Here is a 17200-nt window from a genome sequence, read left to right as displayed (position 1 = left end):
AAGAGGAAAAAACGTTCTAATATTATGGAAAAATATGTCAACTTAATAAAGTCATAATTACGAGAAGAATATTTACAAGACGAAAAGCTGAAAGTTGAAATATTAGTAGAAATAGTACTTTTTTTTAAATAAAGTCAAAGTATTAAGAGAACAAATTGATATTCTAACAAACAAAATGTTGCAATTTTACAAGAATAAACTCATAACATTTGGAGTGAAGATATAAAAATAAACATATCATAACATCTGGAGGATAAATATAAATATATAATAACATTTGGAGAATATAAATATATAATATATAATAACATCTGGAGATAAATATAAATTTGTAATATATCATAACATCTGGAGGATAAATATATAATAACATCTGGAGAATAAATATAAATATATAATATATAATAGCATCTGGAGGATAAATATATAATATATAATAACATTTGGATGATAAATATAAATATAAAATATATAATAACATCTGGAGGATAAATATAAATATATAATATGTCATAACATCTGGAGGATAAATATAACTATATAATGTATAATAACATCTGGAGGATAAATATAAATATATAATATATCATAACATCTGGAGGATAAACATAAAGAGGATATCTGGGCTCCTTCGCTGGTACATGGTCTTTGATGTCCTTCAAGGATTTGTTCTGGAGACAAAGAAGAGGCTGTGAAGGGGACGTTCCAACAACATCATGTCTTCATTTCCACTTGCCTCAAAGGTCTGATCCAGGACCGCCAGGTTTTTGAAACGGTCCAGCTTCACTGTGGGAGATATTTTTCAGGCTTTTGCTTTCCTGATGGATATCGATAACGGTCAGATGTCATACTCACTCATTATCCCACCATCGATGCCTTCTTGGTAGAACTCATGGACCTTAGCCTCGAGGGCTTTATCCATCTCCGTGGCTGTGGCGTAGATTGACTGCAATGTGATACACAAACAGCTGACCTTGTCAGATAAAAAAAAGGACCCTTTGGGTTGCAGCGTGGCGCACCCATCACGCTATGCCGACACCTATTTCTCACCTATTGGTGTTGTATTTTCGTGTTAAACGATGGAGCTTTAAGTTCTAACACTGAGGTTCCTTCTACGGACATGCCCTGTAGGCCAGATACGCTCTACAAGACACAGCCCTGCTTCGCTGTCCACGGCTGTTAGCTAACACTCCAGGGAAATCTTTCACCAGGCAAGCTCAGGCAGACGTGGTTGGAGTCGGTGGCTCACGGCAGGAGAGAAATATCTCCAACGGCATTCCACACCAGACCTTTTTTGGGAACATGAACAGCAAATACACGCAAACTGTTGTTGAAGCCAGAAGCGGCGCTCTCTCGCTGCCAAAGGTTCGTTCCTGCGGGACACACAATGGCGGCCTGCGTCCACGGAGAACCACCGTGTTGGTAGGAGAAGCTGTTGGTCTACCTGAGTTATTCTGACTGAGTTATTCTACTTGAGGTATTCTGCCCGAGTTATTCTGCTTGAGTAACTCCATTATGGAGAATGGAGTTATGGAGAATTGAGTTATTGAGTTATGGAGAATGGAGTTATGGAGTTATGGAGAATGGAGTTATGGAGTTATGGAGAATGGAGTTATGGAGAATGGAGTTATAGAGAATGGAGTTATTGAGTTATGGAGAATGGAGTTATGGAGTATGGAGTTATGGAGAATAGAGTTATGGAGTTAAGAAGTTATGGAGAATGGAGTTATGGAGAATGGAGTTATGGAGTTCCATCTACCTACCATTTTGCAGATATTTGTCCTTGGGCTTCCTGAAAATAAAAATGCAAGCTGTCATTGAAGTCATTCGGTCCAGTTGTGTTAGTGTGCATGGTGTGTTGCCTCCAGATATGAAATAATTGAACAGGAGTCATCTTCCGACACGTCGATTGGCGTTCTTACACCAAATCAGTCTGCATCAGTTGAGCTGCATTGTTTGGCGTGTGAGCGCCATAGCCACGCCCCCGTGTTTCTTAACCAGATTTGTGTTTTCCACTATTCCCGGGGGGGGCCGAAAGTCCCAGAATGATCTAATTTTCTCCCCACTTGTTTCAGCCTCCTCTGGCTGGTTTGTTGTCGCCGTCACTGAAACCCAGGAAATAGTCTACACTGGTGATGTATGAATCCAACGTCAAATATCCATTCTTATAGTAGTACTTCATAATTAAGCAATTATTTCAATCTTGCACTAAATATCCGTGTTGGATCGCTATCATCGAAACCGGCCTGAATTATGCTCATTGCTATATTACTATATACGTGTACTATACTATATATACTACAAACAATATATATATATATATATACAGTGAAGAAAATAAGTATTTGAACACCCTGCTATTTTGCTATTTCTCCCACTTAGAAATCATGGAGGGGTCTGAAATTTTCATCGTAGGTGCATGTCCACTGTGAGAGAGATAAACTAAAAAGAAAAATCCAGAAATCACAATGCATGATTTTTTAACAATTTATTTGTGTGATACAGCTGCAAATAAGTATTTGAACACCTGTGTATCATCTAGAATTCTGACCCTGAAAGACCTGTTAGTCTGCCCATTAGAAGTCCACCTGCACTCCATGTATCATCCTGAATCAGATGCACCTGTTTGAGGTCGTTAGCTGCATAAAGACACCTGTCCACCCCATACAATCAGTAAGACTTTAACTTGTAACATGGCGAAGACCAAAGAGCTGTCCAAAGACACCAGAGACAAAATTGTACACCTCCACAAGGCTGGAAAGGGCTACGGAGCAATTACCAAGCAGCTTGGTGAAAAAAGGTCCACTGTTGGAGCTATCATTAGAAAATGGAAGAAGCTAAACATGACGGTCAATCTCAATCGGAGTGGAGCCCCATGCAAGATATCACCTCGTGGGGTCTCAATGATTCTAAGAAAGGTGAGGAATCAGCCCAGAACTACACGACAGGACTTGGTCAATGACCTGAAAAGAGCTGGGACCACCATTTCCAAGGTTACTGTAGGTAATACACTAAGACGTCATGATGTGAAATCATGCATGGCACGAAAGGTTCCCCTGCTTAAACCAGCACATGTCAAGGCCCGTCTTAAGTTTGCATATGACCATTTGGATGATACAGAGGAGTCATGGGAGAAAGTTTTATGGTCAGATGAGACCAAAATAGAACTTTTTGGTCATAATTCCAATAAGCGTGTTTGGAGGAAGAAGAATGAAGAGTACAATCCGAAGAACACCATCCCTACTGTGAAGCATGGGGGTGGTAGCATCATGCTTTGGGGGTGTTTTTCTGCACATGGGACAGGACGAGTGCACTGCATTAAAGAGAGGATGACTGGGGCCGTGTATTGTGAGATTTTGGGGAACAACCTCCTTCCCTCTGTCAGAGCATTGAAGATGGGTCGTGGCTGGGTCTTCCAACACGACAACGACCCGAAGCACACAGCCAGGAAAACCAAGGAGTGGCTCCGTAAGAAGCATATCAAGGTTCTAGCATGGCCCAGCCAGTCTCCAGACCTGAACCCAATCGAAAATCTTTGGAGGGAGCTCAAACTCCGTGTTTCTCAGCGACAGCCCAGAAACCTGACTGATCTAGAGAAGATCTGTGTGGAGGAGTGGGCCAAGATCCCTCCTGCAGTGTGTGCAAACCTGGTGAAAAACTACAGGAAACGTTTGACCTCTGTAATAGCAAACAAAGGCTACTGTACCAAATATTAACATTCATTTTCTCAGGTGTTCAAATACTTATTTGCAGCTGTATCACACAAATAAATTGTTAAAAAATCATGCATTGTGATTTCTGGATTTTTCTTTTTAGTTTATCTCTCTCACAGTGGACATGCACCTACGATGAAAATTTCAGACCCCTCCATGATTTCTAAGTGGGAGAAATAGCAAAATAGCAGGGTGTTCAAATACTTATTTTCTTCACTGTATATATATATATATATATATATATATTACACATACTCTACACTATATTTATTAAGACCACACCCACACAAGCCGAACCTTTGTTACGAAATGTAAAGTAAAACCGGCCAGGGCGGTCTACCTGGTCGCAGCCTGCAGACCTTGCAGATCAGGTTGAGCAGGAAAAAGCAGACAAAGAAGTTCAGTGTTTGAAAACGTAAAAAAAACACTTATTTTGGGTTCTGTTCGCACCTTTTTCGCATTCCTCACTATTTTCATCTATTATATAATTCAAATTTTTTGTCTTTTTCTGCACACTTAAAACAAATTGATGATGTCCAATTTTCCTCTGCAAAAAAACGGATGCAAAAGTTTGAAGTTCCAAAGCACGAGAGTTAAACAGCACGCAAAGTATATCTGTTTGCTGGAAATCTTTTAAAATGTAGAAAAATATCCCCGGTTTTGCAAGGTCTACATTCATGGAGTCAAATCTTACATTCATTGTTCAACATTCAGAATTGCTAGCTGCTTTACCTGTCAACGAGGCAGACCAGTGTCGGATCAGGTAACCAAACCTGCGTTACGGGCGGTTTTATACCGAGGTGTAGCGACGGATGCGTCATCAACACCTGCTTCCAAGTTTTGACTTCAGGTTTTTTAATTGGAATCGGGACTCGCAAAACAGGAACCCTGACGCGAACTTTGTGCCCAGCGTACGCACTTTTTGGAGACGTGGCAAAAAGGCAGAAGCCCATCAAGGTTTACCAGTCATTGCATTTAGCCGTTTTCCACCAAACGTAGTCAACCACATCCCGGGTGCTCGTCAAAGGTTTGAGTGTCACAGACTCCCAGGTGCTTCACTTGAGAAAGACTCAAAGAGGACCACTTATGATCACATTGGACCCTTTGTATTGAGCCGTGGAATCGTATAGAGCAGCTACACGCAATAACCAGCACAGAAAGCTTTCTAGATCTTCCAGAATCCGCACCTATTCCAACTGTATTTCCTTAGATTTCCAAAACGGTCTGTTTTTCCTACCAGTGGTACTTGCACCACAGTTTGAGAATCAGTGGTGTGCAGTGAATAGGTGGGGCTATTAAATACTTCCCCCATGCCCATAGAATATCAATTACTTGACCTCTCCAATCTCATGCTCCCGTTCTCACCGCTGTACCAGGAATACTCGGAATTCCCAGAATAGCAGCCAATGAATGCACACCGCAGTCAAGGACGGTAACAGATGCAATTTGGAGAAGAACTGATCTGGTTGAGGATATCTTGACTCTTGCGTTGGTAGTCTGTACCTTCAACAGGCCAATATGGCGTCAATGTCGTTCTTCATCCAACACGTCAGTACTCATTCAGCTACTTGTATCTACAAGTATTTACTGGAATACAAAATATTGGGTTTTGTGTGTAAAAAGTACAAGTCATAAAGATACTGTAGGGGTTGATGTTGTAGCGTTTGGGCCCACATTATTTTTGATATGGTGTATGATATGTTGTATATGGTATATGATATGGTGTATGATATCATGTATATACTGTGATATGGTGTATGATATCATGTATATTGTGTATGATGTGGTGTATGACATCATGTATATGCTGTATGATATGGTGTATGATATCATGTATATGGTGTATGATGTGGTGTATGATATCATGTATATGCTGTATGATATGGTGAATGATATCATGTATATGCTGTATGATATGGTGTATGATATGGTGCATGATATGGTGTATGGTATGTATATGCTGTATGATATCATGTACGTATATGGTGTATGACATGGTGTACGATATCATGTATATGGTGTATGATATCATGTATATGGTGTATGATATGGTGCATGATATCATGCATATGGTGTATGATATCATGCATATGGTGTATGATATCATGTATGATATCATGTATAATATGGTGCATGATATTGTGTATGATATCGTGTATGATAACGTGCATGATAACGTGTATGATATGGTGTATGATAACGTGTATGATGACGTGTATGATATGGTGTATGATATCGTGTATGATATCATGTATGATATGGTGTATGATAACGTGTATGATATGGTGTATAATCATCATGACTCCCCCAAATGAATGTGTTGGTTGATGGCTCTGAATGCCTTTGGTTTGAGTGGAGCAGAAGAATGAAGACACCCTGAGTCGTTGTTGTCCAGCCGTTTAATAGCACAGGTAAGTGGACACCATGATGAGCTGCGTGGTCTCAACACTGTTTCATTCATGAGCCATCTTGCTTTTCAGCCACTCGTTGGATAAGTCATCCACACTGTCAAAGCTGAAGGCCTGAGAGAAGCAGAAAGAGACTTCTTCACGATTCAATTTGCCGCTGAGATTTGGAAGGGGGATTCCAGCATCCTTACCTTCGTGGCACCTGCAGCCTTAACCAGGGGCTGGATGCTGGCCACGTACTCCAACTGCTCTCGGGAGTCGTCCTCTATCAAAGAAGGTTTGGTTCATATGCTGGAGAAGATGCGGTCTAATACTATACAAACTTTTGTATTTGTGCTTGGTTGGTTTATGTAACCATCTTGTATCATAGATTAATTAGATTTCCATTATTTTCTGTGGGAAGTTGTCTTGGTTACAGTTTGCTTTGGTTTGAGTTGGACCTTCTGGAACAAATTAAGGATGCTAACCAAGGCACCACTGTATTATATTGGGTATGTAATGTAATGTAATGATAATTATTTGTTTTAAACTACTGTTTAAAAAAACATAAGCAGGTTTTGCTCCACCAAGGGAAATATTGTGTTTCTAAATAAGGAATTCTACTTTGCAGAAATTCACTTATGACCGGCGGGTCTGGAAGATATTGACCGTGATGAACGAGGGATTACTGTACTAACCTTTACCAAAGACTTACTTGGTTCGGTGAAGAGGAAACACACGTGGCCCTTGTGGCCCCCGTCACAAGCAGTGTCGTGATAATAGTAGAGGATGAAAGTACAAGACAGTCAAGGAAGAATACTACAATGTGGCGGCTGTGATGCAATGGATGCGTTCATGGACTGAGGATATTTGGGCTGCCCTGCTGGTAGTTTGCCTTTCAGATCCTCCAGTGAGATGTTCTGGAAGACAGAAGTTGAGTCTGTGATTAGGAGATTCTAACAGCATCATGTCTTCGTTTCCACTTGCCTCAAAGGCCTGCTTCAGCACTGCAACTTTTTTGTCCATGTCCAGCTTGACTGTGGGAGAGATGCCATTCAGGCTTTTGCTTCCATGATGGATATCAATGACAGTGATTGGTCACAGAGCTCTGGTACTCACCGATGATGCCACAGTTGGTTGTTTTACCATGGAACTCGGTGCCTTTAGCCTTGAGGCTTTCATCCATCTCACTGACAATCCTTAAGGGTGCCTGCACAGCGACACAGAATGTACTTAGACAGTGAACACATCACATGGAAGCATGGCACATTCATCATGCCGTGCCGCATCTTGGGGGCAGGCCATGTCTTCAGTGCAACATCCAAACATGTCATCTCTGCTGTCAGGCAACATGAAACAAAAACACCCAACATAAAAATATATCCTGCTACTATTGGGTTGTTTCCACCTACCATTTTCCAGATCTCCTTCTTTGGTTTCCTGGATGGGATGGAAACAAACATGTCACCCCAGGAACCATAGCTTTTGGCAAGTACATTGAATTTTCTTCAAAATAAACATACAAGTTAATATAAAAAGGTATCAAAGGTACTTTTGTATACAATTCTTAAAATGTCATTTAAAATTGGGCTTGAATAGTTTTAAAAAAACATTGTTTTGTTATGATTTATAACTTTTCCAAAATAATATAGTTATGTCTATTTTTTTTCATATTTGAGAAGCACGTAGGAATCGGCACTGGCGCAGCAATATTTTCCGGGCGTTCCCTCGGCAATAGTGTTGGAATTTTTACAATGTTTAAAGGCTGGAGAAGAAAGGAGACAAAATGGGCCAAAATATCTCATTAGCATATTTCTATGAACACAATTAGCCCAGCTTTTATTTTTCATTTTAACAAGACACTAAAAACCAGTTTAACCGGACGTAATGTCGCAAACCCTGCAGATCAGGTTCAGCAGGAAAACCTGGTGACAAAGAATTCTTTGTTGGTTAATTGAAGCGTAGATGTGAAAGAAAATCATTATATAGATTTCATTTATAGTCCGTATCCAGTTATGTCGCTTAGTAAAACCTATACTATCTAAAAAATAAAGAAATACGTTTTAACGGTGAAATTACAATGCACCTTTGCATCAGTTAAGTTAAGCAACACATTCTCTTTTAAAATTGTGAAAAAGATACTGCAGCAATTTTGCAAGCTCAATTCATTGAGTTAAATCTTTACATTTATTTCTGAGCTTCCGGAATGAATCCCAGATGTTAAAACTTTAACGTATGCATTCTGATGCCATCTGAATCAAAGTGTAGCTGGTTTACCTGCTAACGAGGCGGCCAAGGTAGCAACAGGGAATTAAACCTGCGGTACGGGTGCTTTTATACTGTGGGGTAGAGACATGTGCGTCATGAACGAGTCGTTAAAACTTTCAAGTTCAAGGTTTTAAGGAATCTGGAGTCACGGGTACCTGGTTGATAGCCAGGTTTGATATTCAGGAGAGAAACGCAGAAGAACAAATGGTGGTGGACTTTGCCAAAAGGATGGAAATGGCTGTAGTGAATACGTTCTTCCAGAAGAGAGAGGAACATAGGGTGACCTATAAGAGTGGAGGTAGGAGTCCATAGGTAGACTACATCTGGTGTACACGCTGTCATCTGAAGGAGATCAGTGGTAGGTGAAATTGTAGCAGACAGCATAGGATGGGGGGGGGTTGTAGAAGGACCCTCATGGTGAGGAAGATAAAGAGGACCAAATGGTGGAAGCTGACACAAGAAGAGTGTTGTAGGACTTTTAGGCAGTTGAGACAGGCTCTGGATGGTCAGGAGGTGCTTCCAGATGACTGGACACCTACAGCAGATGTGATCATGGATCAGGTAGGAGAGTACTTGGTGTGTCATCTGGACAGAAAGCAGACAAAGAGGTTTGGTGGTGGAATGAGGAGGTGCAGGAGTGTATACAGCCAAAAAGGTTTAGCTAAGAAGAAGTGGGACATGAGGAGGACTGAAACAAGAGGTCTATGATGACCTGTACGCTAGGTTGAACAGGAAGGAAGGAGAGATGAATCTCGGAGATGGGAGATGGGAAGGACGTGCAGCATGTTAGGGTGGTCAAGGATAGGAATGGAAGTGGACTGACAGATCCCGGTTGTGGGATGGGAAGATGGAAAGTATTTTAAAGAGTTGATGAACGAGGAAAAGGAGAGAGAAGGAAGAGTAGAAGAGGTGGGACTCTAAGACGGGAGTAAGATGTGTTGGAGGTGGGACTGAAGAGTTCAAGTGGAGGTGGGACTGCATCAGGGATCAGCTCTGGGCCCCTTCCTGTTTGCTATGGTGACGGACAGGCTGACAGATGAGCTTAGACCAGAATCTCCAGGGACTATGATGTTTGCAGATGACATTGGGATTTGTGGTGAGAGTCGGGAACAGGTGGAGGAGATGCTGGAAGAGTGGAGGTTTGCCCTGGAAATGATGGATAGGATCAGGAAGGCCTTGGAGATAAAGTCCTTTAGGCCAGACTGAGATGGTTGGGACGTATCCAGAGGAGATATAGTGAATATACTAGTAGAAGGATGCTGCCAGGTAGGAGGCGTAGAGGAAGACCAAGGAGGAGCTTTATGGATGTAGTGAAGGAGGACATGAGGGTAGTTGGTGTGAGAGGACGGATGTAGAAGACAGGGTTGGATAGAGGAGATTGGTTTGCTGTGGGACCCCTGGAGGGAAAAGCCCAAAGAGGAAGAAGAAGTGAAGGTGTGGGTAGGAATGTAGATCGACTGGTAAATTAAGAGCTTTGCTGTACCCTGGCAGTACGGCTCCACCCTGAAAATCACACATAACAACCATTCCCACCCTACAATTTGGGGGGGGGGGGGCAATGAAGCTTGCATGTTTTTGCAATGTGGAAGGAAACCGGAGTACCCGGTTAAAAAGCCACGCATGCACGAGGAGAACATGCAAACTCCACACAGATATGGCCGATGGTGGAATCAAACTGTCTCCTAGCTCTGTGGCCTGCTTGCTAACCACTTGTCCCACTTGAAAATCAGATTTCTCCAATTGATGGTTTGTCTTCTGGATGACAGTGATTCCCAAGTTATCTGTCCCAGAGAGACCCAGCCACCCTTGGCTTGGAGTCCCTTAGGTGACAAGCCAAAGCTGATGATCATCAGGTGAGGTTCGGAATGTAGATATACAGGGTGTAACCGTACCATTTACCTGTCAATCATCGTTCCCAAATCTAAGCTGTGACCTCTGGATGAATGTGAATGTGGATCAACGGGTCCATTGGGAGTTTTGCCATCCACCCTGGATTTCATCTTTCCCAAATGCATGCTATGTCTTCCAGCCCCCTGGAGGGGCTGAAGCTGACCAAATACACATTCAATTATTTTTAATAGTGAACAATCATCATGACTTTCCACGGAGGAATGTGATTGGAGGCTCTGAGCTGCTTTGGTTTCAGCGGAGATAGACGAGGACACCTTTGGTCGCTAGGTCCAGCCATTTAATAGCACAGGAAAATGGACGTATACTGGAAGTATATAATCACATGTGCTGTTTAAATGCTGTTTTATTTTGGAGCCGCCATCTTTTCAGAAGCCCATCTCAGCGAGCTTCTTTTTCAGAAACTCATTTGATAAGTTGTCCTCGTTTTCAATGATCAACTCCTGAGAGAAACAGAAAAAGAGTTTAGCGTTTCACTCGTTGGTGACATCCATTTCAGAAAATGTATCAATGAGGATTTTAGCGTCGTTACCACTGTGGCGTTTACAGCGTCACCCAGTGGCACCATGCTGGATGCATACTCCATCTTGTCCTGTATGGACCTCACTGTCAAACAAAATGTCATTCTTAAAACATCCATGTGGTCGAATAAATTAAAATGTGATTACTGTCCAGTCATCCCTCGTCATATCGTGTTTCAAATTCCACGGATTCACTCTATCACATTTGTCAGACGTATATTACTTCATACATCTTGCTGCTGTGTGGGTGAATGCAGCCTATTAGCTTTACGAAGTGCAGACTGGTATTTAGCATCTGGAATCCAGTGGCCAACAATGGTAACGTGATAAACGAGGGATTACTGTACTCACTTTTGACTAACAGTTACCTGTAGGTGGAGCCCATAACAGGCAACACACATGGTAAACTTTCTCATTAAAACCAACGTTGTAATAGTAGAGAATGATCGTACAGACAGTCAAGGAAGCATGCTGTCAAAATGGGGGGGGGGGCTGGCTGTGTGAACAATGAGTGTGGTTATGAACTGAGGATATCTGGGCTGCTCTGCTGGTAGTTTGCCTTTCAGATCCTCCAATGAGATGTTCTGGAAGACAAAGTAGAGTCTGTGAATGGGATATTCTAATAACATAATGGGCTCTAATTTCGTAGACCAGACGCTGGCGCGGCACAGTGTGGCGCACCCACGCCTCCATCTCTCCCACCGGCACAGTGGCAAAGAGGGAGGAGAGTCGTGTCGTGAGACGGTTTGACACAGCCGAGTGTAACCTTAACCCATCAAATGAAGGCCTCTTGTTGCCTTTAAATGCCGGACTGGACTGAACTGCCATCAGAGGCACCATACATCATTCACCACATACGCCCCCTGGTGGACACGTCATCTGTTCCTGACAGTTACATTAAACACAGCAGCAGGCTAATCCAAGCACCAACTTATCAATCCAAGAACCTTTGATGGTATATTGCGCTCCTCCTCTCCTCCTCATTCTGGGGGAAACATGAACAGTTAAAAATAGATCCTACAGACAGATTTTAACTACCAACCTACCGGTCGGCATCATACTTTAGGCTGCCATCAGGTTGAGTTGGTGCGTGACGTCCCAGATGTGATGACACAATGGATACAGAAATGTCCAAGCAGGTTCAGACGTCTCCATGAAATAGCGGTTGCTGTCATTGGGAGGTTTTGGTGATGGTGCGCCTATCAGCCAATTTACCATTACGCATGCTGCGCTTTGCCTGCACCAAGAATAGACCAGGTCCGAGCTGGCGAGCTTTGTCAGTTTTGTCAAGAAATTGTCACGAAATTGCGCAAAGCTGAAAATGTGGACTCCTTCCCCGGTGCGCCGCAACACCCATCTCGGCGCAGTCCAGTCTACCAAATTGCTAAATTGAATGCGCACAGTGGTGCACTGGACCAAATTCCCACCGCGTGGGCTGCACCTCGCTGCGCCACCCTGCACCAACCTTGCCCTGCGCCACGAAATTAGAGCCTTAATTTGTCTTCATTTGAAATGTTTTCGTTTCCACTTGCCTCCAAGGCCTGCTCCAGCACTGCAACTCGTTTGAACAGGTCCAGCTTGACTGTGGGAGAGATGCCATTCAGGCTTTTGCTTCCATGATGGATATCAATGACAGTGATTGGTCACAGAGCTCTGGTACTCACTGATGATGCCACAGTTGGTTGATTTAGTATAGAACTCGTCGACTTTAGCCTTGAGGCTTTCATCCATCTCAGTCACAATCCCCACAAATGTCTGCACAGCGACACAGAATGTACTTTGACAGTGAACACATCACATGGAAGCATGGCACATTCATCATGCCGTGCCGCATCTTGGGGGCAGGCCATGTCTTCAGTGCAACATCTCTGCTATCAGGCAACATGAAAGAAAAACACCCAACATAAAAATATATCCTGCTACTATTGGGTTGGTTCCACCTACCATTTTGCAGATCTCCTTCGTTGGCTTCCTGGATGGGATGGAAAAACAGACAAACCATTTGCCCCAGTTTTATGAGTGTGCATGGTGTGTTGCATGGAGACATGTAATCCAGTGTTCGCTGGTTTATGGCAGAGGATAAGTGCAAACCTTGCAGATCAGGTTTAGCAACAAAACCCGTTCTTGTCTTTTTTGTTTGACGCTGTACAAAAGCAAACAATAGCTAATTCACTTGTCGTCACGGGAGTTCCCAATTAGGCTAATTCAATGGTTCGCTGCTCAGAAGGAGTATCATGGCTCGCACAAAGATTACACTAGATGTATGAGAGCATGCATGGATGGAAATTCCTTTGAAGAACTACGCCCCACCAGTACTAGGTCCTAGTGCACCGTGATCCGGCAGTCTAAGATCCGGTCCGGTCAGCTCATAAATTGCAGCTGCTCGTTTAAGCCTACCGAAGGAAACAAAATCCTCCTGATTTTGCTGTTCTAGTAAGTTAATTATTGGCACGAGGGTTGCTAGCCCATCTACTGAGAGCGCCCTTGAGCAGTGCAGTAGAGGTGTCCTAAAGCATCAAGACCCATAACAAGTGATCATGGGGTGATCAGCAGCGATGAAATACCCCCAATACCCTGTAATACTATCTCTACTACCCCATACGGCGTAACAAAGACGTTCAATATTAATGTTGGTAAAGAAAACGTATGCATTTTGATGCTCTTTGAATCAAAGTGTAGCTGCTTTACCTGTTAACGAGGCAGGCCAGGTAGGAACGAGTAAATAAACCTGTGTTACAGGTGCTCTTATACTGTGGTGTAGAGATGTGCAAGTCATGAACGAGTTGGTAAAACGTTCAAGTTCAAGGTTTTACAGAATCGGGACTCACCTACTCCAAAACTTACTCAACTGCGCTGGGAGGTGGGAGTAAGTCACTCAAATGTAAGTCTGAAGTCGTAACCTCATAGACCAGGCAGGGTGTGGCCAGCGCCTTTATTCAGGGGGCAACGCCCTAGAAATTAGAGCCCTACATGTCAGGATCCCGCCTCCCCATTTCCCCTCCCCTACCAATCATCCCCTTATTGCAGTGTCCTGATGTACCGCCAAGAAGGGCGGAGGGGTGGCCCTGTATGTGGAGAAACAACTCTACAAAGTGATCAAGATTGTGTAGACTGCCGTTGACAATATTTTAGAATGTATTACTATTAATATCTGGAAAGAAAAAACAAAACGGGTTCATCAGTTTTCATAAGTGGAGACTTCAATAGTGTTGCATGGTGTAAAGTGGTTATAGCGCAGGCCACACAGCTAGGAGATCCGAGGTCGATTCCCCCCTCTCTGTGTGGAGTTTGCATGTTCTCTCCATGCATGTGTGGCTTTTCTCCGGGTACTTCGGTTTCCTCCCACATTCCAAAAACATGTTAGCTTCATTGAAATCAGAGAAACGAATATTAGAAATGAATCAACCATGAATATTAATTTAGAATGTAATAATATAGAATGTAATATTATGAAAATGAAGTCCAAATATAAAGACCAAAACATTGTGTTTTTTAGTCATAAAAAACTTGTAATACTACAAGGAGAAAAGGTCATTTTAGTTGCACACAGCTTAAATATTAAAACACCACACCCACACAAGCCGAGCTTTGTTATTCATTTGAAGTCCAAAATAAAAACCGGTCTAAGCGGTCTACCCGGTCGCAGCCTGCAAACCTTGCAGATTGGGTTTAGCAGGAAAAGTTGCTGACAAAGACGTTCAATGAAAATGCAAATATAGAAGTTAAAAAAAATGAAACATCCCGCTCCTCACTGTGTTCATCCTGTTGTGTCATTTTTTTAAATGAAAATGTATATTTTAATACACCATGTTCAATTTTTCCAAAGTGTGCAACTACGATCCACACGAGTTAAGCAACACATAGGCACATAGACTTTTAGGCAGGTGTTGATACAGACTCTGGATGGTCAGGAGGTGCTTCCAGATGACTGGACAACTACAGCAGATGTGATCAGGGATCAGGTAGGAGAGTACTTGGTGTGTCATCTGGACAGAAAGCAGACAAAGAGGCTTGGTGGTGGAATGAGGAGGTGCAGGAGTGTATACAGCCAAAAAGGTTTAGCTAAGAAGAAGTGGGACATGAGGAGGACTGAAGAGAGTAGACAGGAGTACACAGAGATGAATACTAAGGTGTGCTGGAGGTGGGACTGCATCAGGGATCAGCTCTGGGCCCCTTCCTGTTTGCTATGGTGATGGACAGGGGGATTTGTGGTGAGAGTAGGGAACAGGTGGAGGAGATGCTGAAAGAGTGGAGGTTTGCCCTGGAAAGGATGGATAGGATCAAGAAGGACTACATCTGAGGGACATTACATGTTGAGGATTTGGAGATAAAGTCCTTTAGGCCAGACTGAGATGGTTGGGACGTATCCAGAGGAGATATAGTGAATATACTAGTCGAAGGATGCTGCCAGGTAGGAGGCGTGGAGGAAGACCAAGGAGGAGCTTTATGGATGTAGTGAAGGAAGGACATGAGGGTAGTTGGTGTGAGAGGACAGATGTCGAAGACGGGGTTGGATGGAGGAGATTGGTTTGCTGTGGGACCCCTGGAGGGAAAAGCCCAAAGAGGAAGAAGTGGAGTTGACTGTCGCTAGCAACTGTTGCTCCGTTGCAGTCGCTGTGTTCAAGTGCAGTGTTAACGCTTTTTACCGCTTATCCTTGGCTTTTAAATCTTTTAAAATCTTTTTTTCTTTTTGAATCACATCTCCACATTTGGTGACGCTCGGCGCGAGACAGAGGTGGCTTGGTGGTGGCCCCAGTCGTTAGCCGTGGAAGCTAACGTAGCTAGCTAACTTTTTAGCTGTGACGCTTGTACCTCATTATGCCAACATTGGACGCTGCCGACTCGCCGGGAAAGTTGGAACAAATGCTGAACAAAGCATACGAAAAGATCGCTCACCTTCTCGAGGACATCGAGCGGATGTCAAATGAACTCCAGAGGAAGGATTCAGTGCTGATCTCCCTCAAGACCCGTTTCCCGACGCTGACCAACTGGCTGGAGACCTCTCGATTCGGTGAGTTCGCACCGCCGAACACCACCTCCGTGCTCGGGCAAACGGTTCTTTGGGACCCGTCCTCCCCCTGTCGGCGGCCCGCCTGCTCCACTCCAAACAAGGGGACCCCCTGGACCGAAGTGGTTGTCCGCGGGCGGAAGAGGGCTCCGAGCGGGACTCACGGCGGGGCTGCTTCTCCTCCGTTACCGCTCTCCAATAAATACGCGGCTCTGTCCGTGAGCGAAAAGTCGGCGACCCGGGACCCACACCAAGAGTCAACATCTGTTGCTGTGGCCACAGGCACCATGGCCCCGCTGACGGACACCACAACCTTCCCTCCACTCACTGCCAGCAGCCCTCCGGTTGGTGGGTGTCCAACAGGGAGCCGTCTGCCGGCACAGGAGCCGACCCGCTCCGCAACTCGGCGTAAGCAGCTCGTGAGGGATGCGGTGCGCCACCACTCGTCCCACTCGTCCCGCTCTTCCCACCTGGCGAGGAATCACACTCGGGGCCCTGGTTTGGGTGGTGGGGTGGCTGAGCTGGCCTGTTCCCCTGAAGACCGAGCGGCCGCTCCGACAAGCCTGGTCATCGGGGACTCCATTGTGAGGCATGTCCGCATGAGGGTGGCGTTAACTTTGTCGTTCCCCGGAGCCACCGTTTCCGACGTAACCGGGAAAATACCAGACATCCTGAACTCTCATCCGCAGGCGAAAAGGATTATTATCCACGCAGGTACGAACGACATCGCCAGGCAACAGTCCGATCTTTTAAAACAGGACTTTAGACACCTTTTTAATTCCATTTCACAGTCCAAAGTGACTGTTTTTATTTCTGGCCCCACCCCCACCTGCGGCAGAGGGATCGGCAGATTCAGCCGTCTGCTGAGTCTCAACACCTGGCTCTCCTCTGCCTGCAACTCCCACCACGTCGGCTTCATCAACAACTTTGATGTTTTCTGGGAGAGACGACACCTCTTTGGACCTGACGGGCTTCATCTTAACAGGGGAGGTGCCCGCATGCTCTCATCCAACCTGACTTTTGGCCTTCAGCATGGTATCATCCCCAAACCCACACCTGTTGCTCTGTCCCACTCTGATTGATGTCCCCCAGGTCCATGCTCCTATTCACTCAGTTCCACCTCTGACCACCATACACACAATACTGGACTTGGACCTCAAACTTACATCAACACTACTTCCATTCCAGTAATCATTACACTATATCGACACATCAGACACCGCCATACTCACCCTGTGAACCCTCATAACCTCCGACCACTCAATAGACACCCATACCCCACCTCCATGATCAACAAGCCACCTGTCACCATCAATGTAGCACTTTTTAATGTCCGCTCTCTTTTAAATAGAACCTTTTTAATGAATGATATGATTTTAGATAATAAGTTAGACT

The 17200-nt window shown here is 44.1% G+C and overlaps 1 protein-coding gene and 1 long non-coding RNA gene across 3 annotated transcripts in view; one reads left to right on the top strand and one right to left on the bottom strand.

Moving 5' to 3' along the window:
- LOC131134203 (protein Smaug homolog 2) overlaps positions 1 to 17200 on the top strand; it is a 74413-nt gene that overhangs the window by 2861 nt on the left and 54352 nt on the right. The window lies entirely within an intron of this gene.
- On the bottom strand, positions 737 to 4467 carry LOC131134205 (uncharacterized). The gene is made up of 4 exons (XR_009131362.1): positions 4446 to 4467; positions 1764 to 1792; positions 856 to 946; positions 737 to 786 (listed from the first exon to the last, which is right to left on the bottom strand). It is a non-coding gene; the product is annotated as an uncharacterized LOC131134205 (long non-coding RNA).

This window comes from Doryrhamphus excisus, chromosome 8, assembly GCF_030265055.1.
Source record: "Doryrhamphus excisus isolate RoL2022-K1 chromosome 8, RoL_Dexc_1.0, whole genome shotgun sequence".
Classification (NCBI taxonomy): Eukaryota; Metazoa; Chordata; class Actinopteri; order Syngnathiformes; family Syngnathidae; genus Doryrhamphus; species Doryrhamphus excisus.
The sequence above is the reverse complement of the archived record's forward strand: the minus strand, read 5'-3'. Positions and strand labels throughout refer to the sequence as shown.